This window comes from Zalophus californianus, chromosome 13, assembly GCF_009762305.2.
Source record: "Zalophus californianus isolate mZalCal1 chromosome 13, mZalCal1.pri.v2, whole genome shotgun sequence".
Lineage (NCBI taxonomy): Eukaryota > Metazoa > Chordata > Mammalia > Carnivora > Otariidae > Zalophus > Zalophus californianus.
Genome location: NC_045607.1, coordinates 86794345 through 86813935, shown reverse-complemented (window position 1 = coordinate 86813935; position 19591 = coordinate 86794345). Strand labels below are relative to the sequence as shown.

General features: G+C 40.4%; 1 protein-coding gene across 1 annotated transcript in view; it reads left to right on the top strand.

The window, feature by feature from the left end:
• The window catches only part of LOC113934466, a 56826-nt gene that overhangs the window by 32109 nt on the left and 5126 nt on the right, over positions 1-19591 (top strand). The gene's annotated exons all lie outside the window — the stretch shown is intronic.

Below are 19591 nucleotides of genomic sequence, written 5' to 3'. Positions count from 1 at the left end.
TATGAACCTACAAGAATCCATCACACAGTTTCAATAAATGTCAACATTTAGCAACCATAGTTATTTTAAAGTGCATGCCTGAGAAGTCTCCTGTTTCTAGATCCACTGTAGGTCTACTTCCATTGTCTGTTTGTTCTGCTGGGTCTTGATATTATCTGGTGGTCTTGCTATTATTCTATTGTGTTTTAGAAATTGTGCTGAAAAATCATTTGTAGAAATAATTTGGTGTCTAGGATATTTTGTTCTGCAAGGAAGATTTACGTTTCTACTGTGTGTGTGGCAGTTCCTGCATCTGGAATCACTTTAATCCAGTTTAGGGATAAAGATGATTCACAGCGGAGCTGAAGTTATTACAAAACCCAGCCTCCTCTGGTTCACCCTGTTGAGGTGACCTAGGCTCTCTTACAAGTACAAAACCAACATTTGTGACTTTATGCCCATGAGACGGCCAAAAGTGCTGCATAGAATTTTTAGCTGCCTCTTCCTGAATTGGTAAGTGCCCCCAGAGGAAAAACCCAAATCATGGACCTTTACTCTCCTCTACTGGTTCTCCAGTATAAATGATACATGTGTATGAGTGTATATATACCTTAATTAATGTCAGGAGGAGGACTGGTCTACCATCACTAGAAGCAAAAGCCTATTCGACATATTTCTTTTTTTTTTTAATTTTATTATGTTATGTTAATCACCATACATTACATCATTAGTTTTTGATGTAGTGTTCCATGATTCATTGTTTGTGCGTAACACCCAGTGCTCCACGCAGAACGTGCCCTTTTTAATACCCATCACCAGGCTAGCCCATCCCCCTACCCCCCTCCCCTCTAGAACCCTCAGTTTGTTTTCTTCAGAGTCCATAGTCTCTCATGGTTCATCTCCCCCTCTGATTCCCCCCTTCATTTTTCCCTTCCTACTATCTTCTTCCTTTTTTTTTTTTTTTAACATATAATGTATTATTTGTTTCAGAGGTACAGGTCTGTGATTCATCAGTCTTACACATCTCTCAGCGCTCACCATAGCACATACCCTCCCCAATGTCTATCACCCAGCCACCCCATCCCTCCCACCCCCCACCACTCCAGCAACCCTCAGTTTGTTTTCTGAGATTAAGAATTCCTCATATCAGTGAGATCATATGATACATGTGTTTCTCTGATTGACTTATTTCACTCAGGATAACACCCTCCAGTTCCATCCACATCGTAGCAAATGGCAAGATGTCATTCCTTTTGATGGCTGCTTAATATTGCATTGTGTATATATACCACCTCTTCTTTATCCATTCATCTTGGCTCTTTCCATAGTTTGGCTATTGTGGACATTGCTACTATAAACATCGGGGTGCATGTACCCCTTCGGATCCCTACATTTGTATCTTTGGGGTAAATACCCAGTAGTACAATTGCTGGGTCATATGGTAGCTCTATTTTCAACTTTTTGAGGAACCTCCATACTGTTTTCCGGAGTGGTTGCACCAGCTTGCATTCCCACCAACAGTGTAGGAGGGTTCCCCTTTCTCCACATCCCCGCCAACATCTGTCGTTTCCTGACTTGTTAATTTTAGCCATTCTGACTGGTGTGAGGTGATATCTCATTGAGGTTTTGATTTGGATTTCCCTGATGCCGAGCGATGTTGAGCACTTTCTCATGGGTCTGTTGGCCATTTGGATGTCTTCTTTGGAAAAATGTCTGTTCATGTCTTCTGCCCATTTCTTGATTGGATGATTTGTTCTTTGGGTGTTGAGTTTGATAAGTTCTTTATAGATTTCGGATACTAGCCCTTTATCTGATAGGTCATTTGCAAATATCTTCTCCCATTCTGTCAGTTGTCTTTTGGTTTCGTGGACTGTTTCTTTTGCTGTGCAAAAGCTTTTTATCTTGACAAAGTCCCAATAGTTCATTTTTGCCCTTGCTTCCCTTGCCTTGCCTTTGGCGATGTTTCTAGGAAGAAGTTGCTGCAGCTAATCTTTTTAAAAGGGAAAATTAAATTGTAATATACAATGATTACAGATGATTTAATTGATGTCTGTATCTACCAGGGGGAATTTATGGATCACTGTTTCTGCAAACTGCTTGTTTACTGTCTGGTCCATCCCATGCTCCTTTGCCCCTCTGATCTGTATCACAGAAGCTCTCTTACTCTTTGGCTTCCAAGGAGGTGTGACCAAACAGGTGCTGGTGAAAAATAGGGCAAGAATAGCAAAGAGTCAGGGTCTTCTCACCTCTTTTTGCTTCTTTGGGTATCTCTGACAGTGGCTGTGCTTCCTACATGGTTCCAGCTCTTACTGGAAGGTCCTGGCTTCTGGGTTGTAGTAACACAACTTCTCTCATTGTCTCCCCGACCCCAAAGAGAGTAGAGGCTTCCTCCTTTTGCTAACTTGTGCTTTACTCTGTTTGGCTTCTCAAGCCTTCTAGCACTGTGTTCCCTCTAAAGTCCCGCCATGTGCATAACTCCCACTATCTCAATGACCCAGTGCAGTTACTTTATCTGTCTACAAGGTTTTGCTATGCTGTGAAGTGCATACTACACCATCCTTGTGTTCAGAGAAGGTATAATCTTGACAAGGAACAAAAGACATCTCTATGAGAAGAAAAGACAAGTGACCTTGTGTTATGTGTCATCCTTAATGATTTACAGGAGAAGGTCAAAGTAACTCAGGAAAAGGAGAAACCCCTGGAATCCTCATGACCTTTTGGTAGAGGTTAAGTTGGACTCCACAGGATGTGTGGTAGGATAGAATAGAAAATACTGCAGGTGGCAGATAGGATCAAAGAATTGAAATAAGAAATTCTGGAAGACAAAATCCTGTCCAAAATCTTCATGGAGAAGTGGCTTTTGAAATTATTTTCCACTCAAGCTGATGTCATATATGAGGAACTCGGTGATTCTTGTGAATGCTTTGAAAAATCCTTAAATGTTGGAAAACCTTTAAAACTGTTTGATGTGATGGCATTTTCAGTCTCACTTTATATACATTTGGTCCTGCTGGTCCATAAACTTGAGCTTCACTGGAAATTACCCTGTCATTCCCCGCAAACAAGCTCTGTCATTTCAGATGCTACCATCAGACAACTTGTTGAAAGCTGAATAATGGCTGATAGGCAGAAAGCTTTTGAGCAAATACATGCATGTTTTTCAGTGATGGTTCATGATGGATGCTCTTTCTAAGGGAGGATGTCACTGTCCTTCTGGGTGGACTGAGGTATCTGAAATAAGGTAGGAAATAGAAGGAATGGTGTGACACCAATGACCTGGAGGTGGGTTGTTATTCTGTTGCTTTTTTTACTGTGTTTCCAGGCCATGCGGGAGCCCAGTGCTAGACATCACCGCGCCTCTCTGCTCGGTGTATGTTGTCTTCATAGAGGAGGAGGGAGAAGCAGTCAACGTGGAGTTAGATCTGAGTTTTCTTTGATTCTTGGGTAAAGAACTTCACTTGATGAGTTTTGCCTTCCACATCCATAAATTAGGAAGAATAATGCAATGTCTTAAGAGGCCGTTGGAATAAATTAGGCAAACGTGCTTAACTATCTCACAAATGTAGCTGTTTCTTGCACATTGTTTGCTGCCCTAGTATGTCGGAGTTACTGTGCTTGGCCAGGTTATACAGTTTGCTGAGGGAGAGAGTAGACACCTCACTGCACTTCCACATGGGACCTTGTGCTTATCACAAAGACAAGAGAGAAAGAATCACATCCTTTTCTTTCTTGCTTTCTTTTTTATTTTTCATTTTTTAATTGCCACTCCTCAAATTCTGGCACCTGGCCCATTAGAATGTTTGTATTCATCATACATATTACCCACATGACGCACTTGGCTCTGCTCCAAAGGTGGAAGTTGAAATAAGTAAAGGGTGTCTATTTGCTTTGTAACTTAGCCTCATTTCCTTTCCTCTCTTACATCCTGGAGCCCTCATCCTATACACATGGCATGAAATGCACACGGAATAACAAGTCATTACTTGCAAAGTACATCTTCTTTCCCCTCCAAGGTCTTATTAGCACTGATAATCTTAAAAATTCATCTCCAGAGCAGGCTCCTCATCAGGTATTTCTTTTTTTTGTTTTTTTTTAAATTCCTTGACCCCATTCTTTTGAGCATCCTAGCCACTCATTGCTAAGCCATCTGCTAAACATCTTAGAAAAAAAAACAGTTCAAGGGACCCCCTGCAAGCTTCTAGCTCCCCCTACTCAACACAAATGCGAAAACTGGTCAGAAGTCACATTATTTCCTCTGAAAATAATAATCTTTTGCAGTTTATGTTTCTCTTGTCATGCAACCACAGTAATAATATGTTTGACATGAACTGCATGCTGATTACTTTTATTATTTCAGATGTTTCATTAGCAACAGTCTTCCCCAGCCCCCCAAGACTCCCCAACTTCCAAACATCTAAAAATATCATCTTAACTCTATCCTTGAAGACAAAATAAATTCTAGGATACACAGTTTCTGTTTGCTCTCCACCCCACCCTCACCCCTGCCAAATCTTTCAACCATTTACACCAAAAAAGCTGTAATTCAGAAAGAAGATCATCATGGTTTCTCAGAGGAACTCTTGTCTCTCTGAATTTAAGAGCTTTAAAAATCTCCTCTAACTCAGACGTGAGGGACAATTAAACACTTTTTTTTCTTCTTTCCTTAAATTAAAAAACAAAACACGCCAAATCGTTGCCTGTGTTTTTTATTTTGTAAACCAATTTTCAGCTATTAGCAGCCTTGGAAACAAATGTAAATACTGAACTTCTGAGTGCCAAAATTTAACTGGGAACTTGAAAGTAGATAATGAAGACACCTGAGCAGTCAAAATAAATGAAATAGCACCCATGGATCACATTCAAACTTTTATTCTAAGCAAAAATTGATCAAGCAGTTCATGGCAGATTGGAAGCAATGAACCTGAAATGGAAATGTGGTCCCCCCGTGGCACAGTCAGCTCGGCTGCCATAACGAAATCCCATTGACTGGTTGGCTTACGCAACAGACCTTTATTTCTCACAGTTCTGGAGCCTGGGAAGTCCAAGATCAAGGCTGGCTGACTTGGTGTCTGGTAAGAATCCTCTTCCTGGCTTGCAGCCTCCTGTCTTCTCACTTCTCTGTGTGTGCACGTGAGGGATGAGGGAGAGAGGGAGAGAGAAAGCATGAGCGAGCACAAGCCCTTTAGTGTCTTTTCTTATGACAACACTAATTCTATCATGAGAGCCCCATCCTCATGACCTTATCTAAACCCAATTATCTCCCAAAGGCCCCACTTCCACATATCAGTTCATTGGTGGTTAGGATTTCAACATATGAATTGTACGGGGGAGAATGTTCAATCCATAGCACTCACTAAAGTCAGATATACCAACAGCAGCCAAAGAAAGAGTATAAATAGCCCTTTGATAGGGAGTGATCAAAGAAGAACTATTACAGCATTTTATTATTTTTTTAATAAAGATTTTATTTATTTGAGAGAGAGAATGAGAGAGCATGAGAGGGGGGAGGGTCAGAGGGAGAAGCAGATTCCCTGCCGAGCAGGGAGCCCAATGCGGGACTCGATCCCGGGACTCCAGGATCATGACCTGAGCCGAAGGCAGTCGCTTAACCAATTGAGCCACCCAGGCGCCCTACAGCATTTTATTATTAAGAGAGACCATTTAGTTCAGGGGCATGTCACTCTGTGGAGGTCAGTGGCTCCTGAGGGCGTCATGATTACTAATATTCTTAGTAATGAGTCTGATCCATTAAGAAGGATGAAGGATCTTCGGTGTATTCTGTTTAAGAGGAAGAGTGTAGAGTACTCTATTTTAGAATTACTTTTGTCAATGTATTTTAAATATTGGTGTGTATACAGGTTGCGATCAGTTATGTGAAATCCCCATTTATGTGCAATGGTTTTTCACTGAAGTATAACTGACAACGGTATTGTATTAGTTTCAGGTACACAACATAGTGATTCAATATTTATATATTATGAAATAATTATCATAAGTCTAATCATCTGTCACCATTTTATATTATTATTGACTATATTCCCTATACTGTATATTACATCCCCATGGCGTCTTTATTTTTATAACTGGAAGATGGTACATCTCAATCCCCGTCCTCTATTTTGTCCAGCCACCTCCCTTCTGGCGACCATCAATTTGTTCTCTATACCTGTTTCCATTTTGTTTTGTTTGTTCATTTGTTTTGCTTTTTAGATTCCACATATAAGTGCAGTCATATGGTATTTCTCTTCCTCTGTCTGACTTGTGTCAGTTAGCATAATACCCTCCAGGTCTATCTATGTTGTCACAAATGGTAAGATTCCATTCTTTTTTATAGCTTAGTATTATTCCATTATATATGTATACCCCTTATTTATCCATTCGTCTATTGATGGACACTTAGGTTACTTCCACATCTTGGCTATTGTGAATAATGCTGCAGTGAACATAAGGGTGCATATATTGTTATGAATCAGTGTCTTGTTTTCTTTCCTTTTCTTTTTCTATTTTTTTAACGATTTCATTTATTTATTTGACTGAGAGAGAGACAGCGAGAGAGGGAACGCAAGCAGGGGGAGTGGGGGAGGGAGAAACAGGCTTCCCACCGAGCAGGGAGCCCGACATGGGGCTTGATCCCAGGACCCTGGGATCATGACCCGAGCCGAAGGCAGCCGCTTAACTGACTGAGCCACCCAGGCGCCCCTCAGTGTCTTTGTTTTCTTTAGATAAATGCCCAGAAGTGGAATTGCTGGATCATATGGTAATTTTATTTTTAACTTTTTAAGGAACCTCCATACTGTTTTCCAGAGTGGCTGCACCAATTTACATTCCCACCAACGGTGCACGAGGATTCCCTTCTCTACACATCCTCGCCAACACTTGTTATTTCTTGTCTTTTTGGCGCTAGCCATTCTGACCCATTGAGGTGATATCTCACTGTGGTTTTGATTTTCACTTCCCTGATGATTAGCAATGTTGAGGATCTTTTCATGTGACTGTTGACCATCTGTGTGTCTTCTTTGGAAAAAAAAAAATGTCTATTAAGGTCCTCGGCCTAGTTTTTAACTGGATTTTTTTCTTTTTTATATTGAGTTGCATGAGTTCTTTATTATTTTGGATGTTAACCCCTTATCAGATAGGCTATTTCCAAATATCTTTTCCCATTCAATAGGTTTCCTTTTCATTTCATTGATGGTTTCCTTTGCTGTGCAAAAGGTTTTAGTTTGATGCAGTCCCATTCATTTATATTTGCTTGTCCTTGCCTGAGGGGGTGAAGCCAAAAAAATATTGCCAACACCTATGTCAAAGAGCATATTGATATATTTTCCTTTAGGAGTTTTATGGTTTCAGGTCTTACATTTCAGTCTTTAATCCATTTTGAGTTTATTTTTGTACATGGTCTAAGAAGGTGGTCCTGTTTCATTCTTTTGTAGGTAGCTGTCCAGTTGTCCCAACACCATTTGTTGAAGAAAGTGTCTTTTCCTCATTGTACGTTCTTGCCTCCTTTGTCATACATTAATTGACTATATGACTGTGAGTTTATTCCTGGCCTCTTGATTCTGTTCCATTGATCTATGTGTCTCTTTTTGTGTCAGTACCATACAGTTTTGATTACTATAGCTTGGTAGTATGATTTGAAATCGGGGAGCATAGTACCTCCAGATTTGTTTTTCTTTCTCCAGATTGCTTTGGCTATTTCAGATTTTTTGTGGTTCTATACCAATTTTAGGATTCTTTGTTCTAGGTCTGTAAAAAAATGTCATTAGTAGTTTGATAGGGATGGAATGGTTTGTTCTCTAAAACCTGGTAAATCTCATATATTAACAAATACCTCTAAAAAGTATGTTCTAGGGTCAGTCAGTGTCATGCCATTTTCAAGGAACAATTTCTTTTAAACTGAATTACGCAAGAGCTAACAAAATTTAGTGTTGATATCTCAGTCATTGAAAACAATCCATCGAGCTCTCTTTCTCTCACACCAACCTCGTACCATGGTTGAAAGAAATTTATCACAGTGCTTTCTTATCCAAGCATGTCTGTGCATGACAAGTCTTATTATCCTTTAATTTAAAGGTGCTAATACAAAGCGGGGGTTAAGTAGAAGACAGGACTTATGTTTAACCACAATTCTTTCACCTGAGCCAAGGAACACTAATTTCCTGATTTGTCTGCCCTTTGTCTTAGTGCCTTCTCTCCAGTTAGAAGCCATTTCCTGGACTCAGTAGCCAAATTTCCCTTCTTACTGTCTGTCATACTTACCAAGCAATCAGCAGTCATCACCACGATGAGGCTAATCTTGCCAAAAGTCCAAGATACTCGAAGTCAGTTGGCCACAGTTCCTCGAATCGATCCCTACAGTGGATCTGGCTTGGCCAATGGGAACATAGTAATTGACATCCTTTGGCAAAGGCTCCCCATTCTCTGGACAATGTTTATAAAGACACAGCTTCTGACTCTGTAATTCTCTTTTTATATATGATTTCATGTTTGAGAAACACCCATTTGGCTGACACAACCCTTCTTTAGCCATATTAAAAGTTCTAAAGTCTGGTCTCATCTTGCTGGCAGTGATACTGGATTGTCTTGGGAAGGTGACCCTGCAGATCTTTGTTATGAGGCATTCTGCCCTGATTTTAGAGTTTATGCCTGGCTGTAATCTTATTCTCTCAGATCGGTATTGTTGAGGAGACTTCCCTGTAGTACTCCCAAATCAACGTGGCTGAATAATACCACATACCACATGCTTTATCTCATATCCACATCTAACCTATTAGCAAATCCCTATGGCTCCACCTAAAAAATGTATCCTCCACCCCTGCCATTTTAGCCCAGGTCTCTGCTCTTCTTCACCTACACACTACCATAGTCCCCAGACTGGTCTCCCTGATTCCAGTCTCATCTATTAGTCTTTTTCAACACAGCAGCCAGGGTAATCCTTAGAACACAGATATACTTACATCACTGTCCTGCTCAAATCTGCTTCCTCTGAGAGAGGAATGTGCCTTCACTGGATACAAGGCCCTGCCTGATACATGGGCCACCTTTTTTACCTTGTCATCTACCATTTCCCCCTTGCTCATTCTGCTTCGCCTACACTGGCCTCCGTGTGCTGCTTCCAACACACCAACCGTGTTCTTGCGTCAGGGCTCCTGCACTTGCTATACCCTCTGCTATGTGCATGTCTCAGTCCTCTACCTTGTTCTGAGCTTTGTGCATATGTCCTCTCATTGGAGAAGTCCTGCCTGACCACCTTATCTGAAATCAGAGCCTCCTAAGCTGTATTACTAATTGTCTCTCCTTGCCCTACTCATGCATGTACGCATTAGTTTTTTGTGCCGCCCCCCCCCCCGTAAAATATGAGCCCCAACAGGGTTTGTTTATAGCTATATCCCAGCGTCTTACAATGATGCCTGATACCTAGTGTGCCCCATCTAAATATTTGTTGACTAAATGACAGAATGATTCCTTATCTTATCGCATCATTACAACACTTCTTTTAAGTGTTAGGTGCTGGTATTCTGATTTTGTAAATAAACTGCAAAGGCAAGCTTGGTACGTTGCTTAAAGAAGGTGGTCACTATGGAGCTAAACTAAGTTTTGAATTTGAGCCTTTGTGACCTCTGGTTCAGTGTTTATTGTATCATACTTTTAACCCCATCTAGTGATGTGGAACCAAGTGACAGTATTAGTGCTGGGCGGTGGCATTCCAGGACCTGCCATGAATGTTCAGTAGCAGGGCAGAATCATTAGGTCAGTGGTTTGATAGAGGATGATGACATTTCTCAAGGAGCTCAGCTGTGGCCCATCCACACATCTATCAGTCAACACCCTTCAGTCTCAATATGGAGATAATGGAGTCTAGTTTTCTGTTTTTGTGACCACTCTGTTCTGAATTAACAGAAAACTAGCTGATAAGTCTTTGTATTGCAATGGCTATTACTGATTTCCTCACCCCATCCTAGATAGATAACCAGGTCATAACAGGAACCAGAGTGCATATAGTCTGGGTCCACAGCCAGAAGACCAGAAGTTAACCAGATCAGAATAATTCATTCAGGGGTCCGAGTCAAAAAGCCAGTGACGTGTCCAGTCCAAGATACAGAATGTTAGATGTTCTATTTTCAGCCACAGGGTCTTCTTATTGATGGATTACTGGCCCATCAGATGACTGCTTGGCTAGTGTTAGACAAGGAGGGCCCTGCAGATTAACTAAGTGCCCCATTTCCTCTTGATGATGCCTCTTGGGCCAAGGCAAAGGCAAAGTCATGAGTCAAGCTGACCCCTACAGGTATGTGCCTCTTGAATATGTTGCCTCAGTGATGGGAAGTCAAGAGGGCACCACGCATGGCTGCTGATGTCTGCATCAGTGGGGTTGGTGTCTGAGTGGACAACACTGACTGTCTTATGGGTTGATGCCATTTGTTTTTTGTTTATGTGTAAGTAAAATTCTGAAGACTTTTTGCTCCTATTTTAACATAGCTGCCAACACAAGTCTGTTAAACTCCAGGAAATAAGTCATTATACATAAATGTGGTTTTTAAAAAAAGTAAGGGTACAATGGTACAACTCAACATGAGTCAGCATATGGGAATATTGCTTAGGGGGGAAATGTGATTCTGGAACTCGAAAACAGGAACCTAGCATGAGGTTCTTTTTCCTGTATTCATCATTTTAACCGTGTATTTTCAGAACACCAACTACATGCCAGGTAATGTGTTATATGCTGGCAACACACAGACACAACAGTCAGTTCTCCAGGGGCTTAGGATCTAGCAACTTCTCTGTGGGCCACATCTAGTCTCTTGTGTTCCCGTTTCTTTTAGCTTTCAAGAATTCTGAAAGGAGAAATAAAAACTTGAGATAAATGAAAAAGAAATCGATGAATGAGTCTGAAAGTGATTTCATTAGCAATTAGAGCTGAGAAAGAAAAGGCATAGCCTCAGTTCATCTCCCGTCACACAGTGAGGAGGTCTTTGCAGTGAGAGAGATGATACGAAGATAGATGTGAAGACCTTCCCTTCTTGACCTTAAAGTAATGAAAATATGTGCATGTGTATTATGTATATGTGTTATGTGTGTGTACATACATATATTTGTGTCCCCCCATTCATATGTTGAAATCTTGACCCTCCAGTATCTCAGAATGTTGCTCTGTTTAGAGATAGGACCTGTAAAAAGGTAATTAAGTTAAATGAGGTCACTGGGCTGGGCCCTAATCCAGTAGGATTGGTGTTGTTATTAAAAAAGGAAATTAGAGTACAGGCAGGCCCAGAAGGAAGACTGGCTGAAGACACAGGGAGAAGAGACAAGCCAAAAAGAAGCCTCAGAAGAAATTCACCCTGTTGACATTTTGATCTCAGTCAGCTTTCTAGCCACCAGGACTGTGAGGAAATGCAGTTCTATTTTTAAGCAACCCTTACCCCCACCCCCACCCCCATGGTGCTTTGTGAGGGCCGCTTTAGTGAAATACTACAAGTACACATACATAATTAGAAGGCCCCAGCCCTAAAGATGTTAAGAACTCAAAAGCTGCACATATATATTAAGGCAAGTTTGGAAAGAAATACTCTCAGGTGCTGGGTCAAGGGCTCAGTGGTCAGATGAGAAATAATGCTGACTGGATACTAAGTGCTTTATATGTCTCTCCTAGTTAATTCACTCATTGAACACTTTATAAGTTCCTGCTATGTACCAAGCATCGAACTAGGTACAGGAAATACAAGAATGATTGGTACAAGAATCTGTCCTCAAGGAACTGGTTATGGATGACCATTGCTACAGTGTGAGAAGTCTTAGGACAAATACATGAACAGGGCACCTAACCTAGGAAGTTGGTTGTCCCAGCTCTGAATTCCCACAGCCACTGGACTACACGTGGTCTTTTCCTTACTTCTCCTATTTAAAAGTCTTCTTTCTTATTGACCTTCTCCAGTCTCTTCTTGTTTTTGTTTGTTTATTTGGTTTTTGGGTTTTGGCTTTTGTTTTGTTTGTGTTTTTTTTTTTCCCTAAATGATTAAGTAAGTAATGGATATCAACACAGGATTTGTAGTAGTTCACTTAGGCTCTTAGGAAATCATTCAGAGAAGATGATGCAGTAAACTTCACGTTAACTCTGACCCTGGAGTGTTATCATCTGACTCAATTCCAGAAGAGAGAACCACCTCCTGTGACCTCTTCCCCCATATTTCAGACCATAAATAGGTGCTGGGGCCCTGCCAAGCTGGGTCACTGTGGCTCATAAGGACTGTCAGTTCCTCACAAACATTACACAGCTACAAAATTACTATGCCGCCCAAGGTGACTCATAAATTGGCCCCTCTTAAAAAGGGAATTTTAGAAATGTCACCTCCAGACTATCATTCTAATGCAACTAAGCTCTCCTCTCAGCTGACTGCCTGGAAGAGTCGTCAGAGGAACAAATGGGAAACCTAGCGCTTGGACCTGCCCAGGACAAGTATTAGGGTGCAGCAAGAGTAGAACTTTTAGGGGGTATTTTAAATCTAGGATAGTGATAAAATATAAATGATGTTTGATATCTACTTGTATTTACAAAGAAACAGACCAAGAGTGTGTGTGCACATGTGAGTCTGAGCGTTTATGGAGAGAGAGAGAGAGAGAGAGAGAGAGAGAGAGAGAGAGAGATTGAGAGACAGAGACTCTCATTGGCTGAGACCCACCCACAGGGTGGAGAAACATCTGCTTTATTTAAAGTCTCCTGATTGTAAATGTTAATCACATCTGCAAAATACCTTCTTAGCAATGTTTAGGCTAGTGTTGGACCAAACAACTGGGCACCATTACCAGCCAAGTCGACACACAAAGTTTACCATTATACTACTTTAAACAGAAAGAGGTAATCTAAGTTCTTCATCAGGTTATTGAATAAGAATATCAATGAAAGTAACTAGCAGTCACACACAAAAAATCTCTAAGCCTCATATTTATCTCTCTTTGGATGCTTTCAGTCTTGGGGTTTAGAGCCATTGCTTCCCAAGTCAGACAAGTCCGTCTTTGGATGACCCTGATAGCTGACAAATCTTTGCTTGACTTCATTGAGTCCTAATCCCTGTCTGTGTAACTCTCGTGCTTTAAATGCTGTTCTACCCTCTGGAACATCATGGAAGCAGATTGAAGACCAATTTGTCTTAAATGTCCAAAATATATTGTACAGGTTATTCATTTTGTGTGGTGCTCAGCATGGGGGTGAGGGATAGAGAAGTTTCTGTGCTCAAATAATTTGGAAACACTGCTTACAAGCTCTTCCTTTAGAAGATTTATCATGGCTCATATTAAAGGCTTCTGCAGCAAAGAAACCAGCTAAGCTGAACTTTAACCTAGCATTTCCCAGACATCTGACCTTGGAAAATCCCCTTCTTCTTTTCACTACCATCCTACAGAATGTAAATTGAAAGGTTCTGCAAGGGTCTCTGACACTATCAATGTTAGCCTTTCATTTATGTGCTCTGTCCCCCGGTTGCTCTGCACCACAGTTGTATCAGTCCTTAGGGGCTTAAAATAATAGCCATTCATTATTTCTCCCAAGCCTGCAGATCACTGGATGATTCTGCTGATCTGGCTTGGTATTGACGGATCTTAGCTGGGCTTATTTATGCATCTGCAGTGATGAGTAAGGTGGAGGCTAGCTGGTCTAGCCTAGCCTTGCCTGGAATGACTTGGCTTTATTCCATGTGCCTCTCTTATCATTCCAGCAGACTAGCAACCTAGGGCGTTCTCCTTGCAGTGGCCGAGATTGAAGGGAAGAAATGGAAACATGTAAGCAAACACTTTTCCAAGTCTCTGCTTACGTCAAATTTGCTAAAATTCTGTTGGTCAAAGAGTGACACTTGGGTGATCTCAGAGTGGCAGGGTACTACACAGTTATAGGGCAAAGGGCAAGTATATTGGCAGCCATTAATTGAGGCCATGCAACAGTCAAATGCAAATCTGAGAAAGGGGTTCAAGATAGCTGTATCGGATCGCTGACAGCAGGGTGGAGGGTGTGTAGTAATATCACGATTCCTCAGAGCCCACCCCTCCAAGATGCTCGGGATGGGGTTAGGTTCCCATAGTCTTAGAAGCTTCCCAGGTAATACAGATGATGAGCCAGGGTTGAAAACCACCAGTCTAGACCCCCCCCCTTTTTTTTAACAATATCAATAATGTGCTTACAATGATAAATTTCACGAGGAATATGGAAAGAATTTTAAGTCGAAGACATTGGTGCTTTTTGCCGCTGAGCTTCCAGTCTCAGGCAGATAAGACCGATGTATGATTAGTTATATGGCAGCAGATCAGCATTCAATCCCACTGCTACCATGACTCTTCCCTGGCCTCAAATATATCCTGGCTTTTGGATTCCTGCAATTAGATCATTTTCTTGAACTGTATCTGATATATTCTGTGTGTGCCACATCCTCAGTCAGGGGGCAGCTGAGGGAAAGGGACTGAGCCAAGGGTAGTGCAAATTTAGCCTGACTAAAAAGGGGCTATAAATAGATGATTTTTTCCCAGAAGACCAAGGATGCCAGGGTGGTCAACAGGGAGTTACTGTTGTAAGGCATTTGACATGTTAAAAAGAAAACAAAACATATTTCCCCCAAAGATATTTATATATTGTTATGAATAGTAACATAGAGGTATTACTGAAGTCACCATATCCAATTATTTGTGTGTATATATGTATTTATATATAATCTCCGTCAAGAGATAATGAATATACAACTAATATCTTGTTGAAGTTCGTATAATTTTAAAATTCTGCAGGTGGGAACTGTATTAGTCTGCTCAGGCTGCCATAACAAAATACCCCAGACTGGCTTAAACAATACACATTTATTTTCTCACAGTTCTGGAGGCTGAAAGCCAGTAGGGTTGGTTTCTGATAAAGGCCTTCTTTCTGGTTTGCAGATGGCTGCCTTCTTGCTGTGTCCTCACATGGTCTCTTCTGTGTGTGTGTGTGTTTGCAGAGAAAGAGAGAGAGAACAGCTCTGGTGATGCTTCCTCTTCTTATAAGCACATCAGGCCCATTAGATCAGGACCCCACCATTATGACCTCATTTAACCTTATTTACATGCCTAACGGCTCTATCTCCAGTTACAGTCACGTGGGGAGTTTAGGATTCAACATATGAATTTTGGAGGAAGCAGTTCAGTTTATAACAGGAACCAGGAACTGTTGCTGAAAATAAAAGAATGCCCTCACTCCTTACTGCCATTTGAGATCTCTTTCCAGACATAACGGGGCCTCAGAAGCTTCCCTACAGTCCATTTTTGAACTGTAGCCGTTCTAGGTAGCACCAAAGATCCCTTGGCTTCCCTACTTCATGTGGTCCAACTAGATTATATAAAGCAATGGGGCGCCAAATATGTGAATTGTATACTTACTTTAAAATCAAATGATAAGTTTATGTATAGATTTTACATCCTAGAGTATTGCAATATGAGTTTAAATAATAAAATAATCTTATTCTTACCTTGATCTATGTTGCAAATTAAAAAAAAACAAGCAAAAATAATGAATACACTGCTGCACAAACATATATTTTACATCTTTATCAGTAAGGGCACAGGTGATTAATATCTGAACTGCAATGCCTTCATGTCTCAGTATAGTTACTAGAATATTTAGTCTCCTAATCTGCATATGTGCTTCACTAGAAGTTAAGAAGGCAAATGTTAATGACATAGAGGTTAACAGTGAGGGTTCCAAAGCCAGAGTCCGTAAACTGTGGCCCATAAGCCAAATTGTGCATGCTGCCCATTTTATAAATGAAGTTTTATTGGAACGCAGCCATGCCTCTTTGTTGGCACAGCATCGATGGCTGCTTTCAGGCTACAATAGCACAGTTGAGTAGAAAACGGCCTACAAAGCCTAAAATATTCACCATCCGGCCCTTTACAGAAAAAGAAGTTTGCTGACCCTCAATCTAAAGTAAAGATCCTGAGATCAAATTCCTAACTCTGCAGTTTCTAGCTGTGTGACCTCAGGCAAGTTATCTAGCCCCTCTGTGCCTTAAGTTCCTCACTGTAAAATGAAGACAATAATATTACCTGCATCAAAGGGGTGTTAAGAGCAATAAATGAGCATATAAACATCTCAGCATAGGGTCTGGACTAAAGTAAACACTCACACTGTAGTTGTTAACCACATAATCCACAACAAACTAAATTCATAATGAAGATGCTAAACTAAGAGCAATTAATAATTAAAAGGAAAATTAAAAGTAATTAAAAACCTGACCAACTCAAATCTATAGTGGTGAGGCTCCTCCCTAAATATCCTTTCTAAAATTTCACAAGAATTCTCTTTCTATGTGGGGCATGCCCAGTAGGAGCTTTTGAACATTGGCAGGCATTGCTGGGCACTAAGCCACATTAGGAGAATATAGAATAAATCCTTAGTAAACTCTGATGATATCCTAAGTTTAGTTTCCTAATAACACATTGAATAACCCTTAATAATTCACTTAGTAATTTACTGGTAAATAGTCTCTAGCCATTCACAAAAATGGAAGTCAGTGGAATTAAATTGTGTTTGTGGTTCTGTTCACAGCCTACCAGATAGGTCATCCTTTGCAACTGTTCACCCCGACTCTTCCCTGACTGGATGCATAGCCATCTGGTTCCTGGAGTAAATGAAACCAAGCCATGGATGCCATCCCTAGTAATTTTGCCAATTTGACTTTCTCCTATGGCCAGAGGATGTGGTGGTATGACATGTGGTTGGGTGAGAATAAATACCTTAGCCCCACTGGAAAATATATCCCAGTGATGAATGGTAGGTAGGTAGCATCATATTTTGTTTAAAAAGTTTACAGTCTAAGAGCTAAAGGTGTAGCGGAGGTTGCTCCCTAGTCTTTGTGAGGTTGTTGGCAGTTCTTTCCAGGAGGAGTTATTTTCGCAGTTGTATAGGTAACACCAAGAACAGCAGTCCTAAAGAATAAACGATGTTTAATTAAGAGGAGGAAGTGTGAGTAGAAAGTCTCTTATCTAATCTGTTGGTTGTTTGGATCCTTGACTGTCAGAAGTCTCTTCACAAAATTTCTAAATGAAGTAGAAATAATGATGAACCTGTGAGCAGGACTAGAAAAAAACCATTGAGAATGGTGACCGAGCGGCGTGGCAAGATCCATTCACCACAGTAAACTCTAATCGTAGGTTCTTTCTCAGATATTCAATCGATTTAAAAAATTGCTGTGGATAGTTCCTGACATAACTTCAACATTAAATATCTGGTCCTTTCTTTCTTCTCATGCTTGGTTGGCCAACTCTCTGATCTGTGAGAATTGCAGCCGCGCCTCTTCTCTCACTTCCTCTCCTGTGTCTCTTTCTCTTCAAGATCTGCCACTGCCTGGAGGTCTCCCTCCTGTGTTCTCCACCTTCCCCCATTGCTTTAATCATTTTTCATTTCTGTTCCTCCCTTGCAAACCCAGCCCAACTTGGATCAAGTGAATTTGCGCTGTCCATACCTCTCCTTTTTTCCCCAGGTCAGAAATCACTAGATAATGTATTATGGAAAAGGAAGAAGGCCATTAAGGAATATATATGTGAATTTACACTTCTTCATTTTCAAAACAACCTGTTTTCTGATTATAAAATACTTGCCCATTTTAGGAAATTTAGCAAAATAAAGAATACTAATAAAGGAAAAGATAATCACCCATAATCCTACCACATGGGGTAAACACTTTGCTGTGTTTCTTCTCTGTCTTCATCTGTAGTTTATAGAGTCCTTACTATGTACTAGATACTACGCTAAACATTTTATGTATTTGATTTCATTTAATCTTCACAACAACCCTATGAAGTATGATTTATATTGTTCTCATGTTAAAGATGAGGAAATAGGGCCCAGAGAATGAAATTACTTGACCAGGTAAATGAGGAAGAAAAGAAGCTAATAGCAGCCCATGATATTAATGCTATGCTATTCTGGTTACCATTCTGCTCTGTTGATATTAGATTTCATTATTTAAATTGAATTTGTTGGGGAGCCTGGGTGGCTCAGTCAGTTAAGCATCCCACTCTTGATTTCAGCTCAGGTCGTGATCTCAGGGTGGGGAGATCAAGCCCCCCGTCAGGCTCTGCCCCGAGTATGGAGCCTGCTTAGGATTCTCTCTCTCTCCCTCCACCCCTCCCCCACCCTGCTCATGTGTGCTCTCTTAATCTAAAAAAAAAAAAAAAAAGAATTTATTAGTGATCAAAGGATGGACTTTAAAAACCTGGTGAGTTGTTATCTTGGAAAAAGTAATTAAATGTGTATTAATGATGGTTCAAAATACATTTTAATTTCTTTTTTTCTTATTTATTTATTATGTTCAGTTAGCCAACATATAGTACATCATTCGTTTTTGATGTCCTGTTCAGCAATTCATTAGTTGTGTACCATCACAACACGTGCTCTCCTTAATACTCATCACCTGGTTACCCCATCCCCCCACTCACCTCCCTTCTGTAACCCTCAGTTTGTTTCCCAGAGTCCAGAGTTTCTCATGGTTTGTCTCCATCTCTGATTTCTTCCCATTGAGTGGAGGGAAAACTGAATGGGAAGAAATCAGAGAGGGAGACATACGTTTTAATTTCTCAACGGAGTACCATTTTGCTTTCTATCAAATGGAGTGGGGAATATTACCCGTACAAAATGCTATAAACTGAACTCCCTTCTTGTCATTTTCCTTGTTTCTTACTGTTCTGAATGAACTGATGAATTTATCAGGTAAAAAAAGAAGGAAAGGAACTCATCTCCTTAACCCACAAAGGATTCACACTCAACCTCTCCACTCACTCCTTCTGCCACTCTGGTAGAGTGACCAGCACCATGAATACCAGATTCATTGCTTTCTCTCTCATTTTGCTCCCCTGATATTTCCCCAGTGGTATTAATCATGAAATGGGCAGAAGTTGAAATTCTTAGCTGACTTAGCAACATCTGACAGAATTATGATTTCCTTAATTACAGAGGGTGGACTGAATGCATATAAAATTTTGCTGTTCTGTTGTATCTTATCAGTATATAATGTGCATTTTTCTTCTATCAGTGATTTATGTCCTCTGAAATAATAGTCTACCAGAGTATAATTAGAAGTTCTGCCTCATCTCCATTTAAAAATATTTGTGTGGAAAATGTTATCTGAAATCATTATACATGTGTAAATTTATAATCTGCTTTTCCTCTTAATGGTTGAGAGACTTACACATTTTAAAGGGCTGCACAATCTTGATTCTTTAGATGTATTTATATTGTTTGTGAGCATGTCAAGTATATCTATTTTATAAATGAGCTTCAGGGGGCACTGCTGCAGAATTCCTTAAAACTACTCTCATTTGATTCCTGGATTTCTTATGAAATGTCAGCACTATTGCCTATTACTAAGAAAGCAGAATAAATAAGCATCATAAAGGGTATTTTTGCACTACCTGATTTCAAGTGCTGAATAACAAGGTTAATTTAGAACAATAAGATGTTATGCTATAACATATATGAGATATAAAGTAAGATGATTCATTTCAGCCTCTTCCTTTTATGGATGAGAAAACTGAGTTTATGGCTTGTCCAAGGTCAACAGCTGAAAGGGAAGTCTCCTGCCTGGGTACAACCAAAGCTCTTATAATTAAC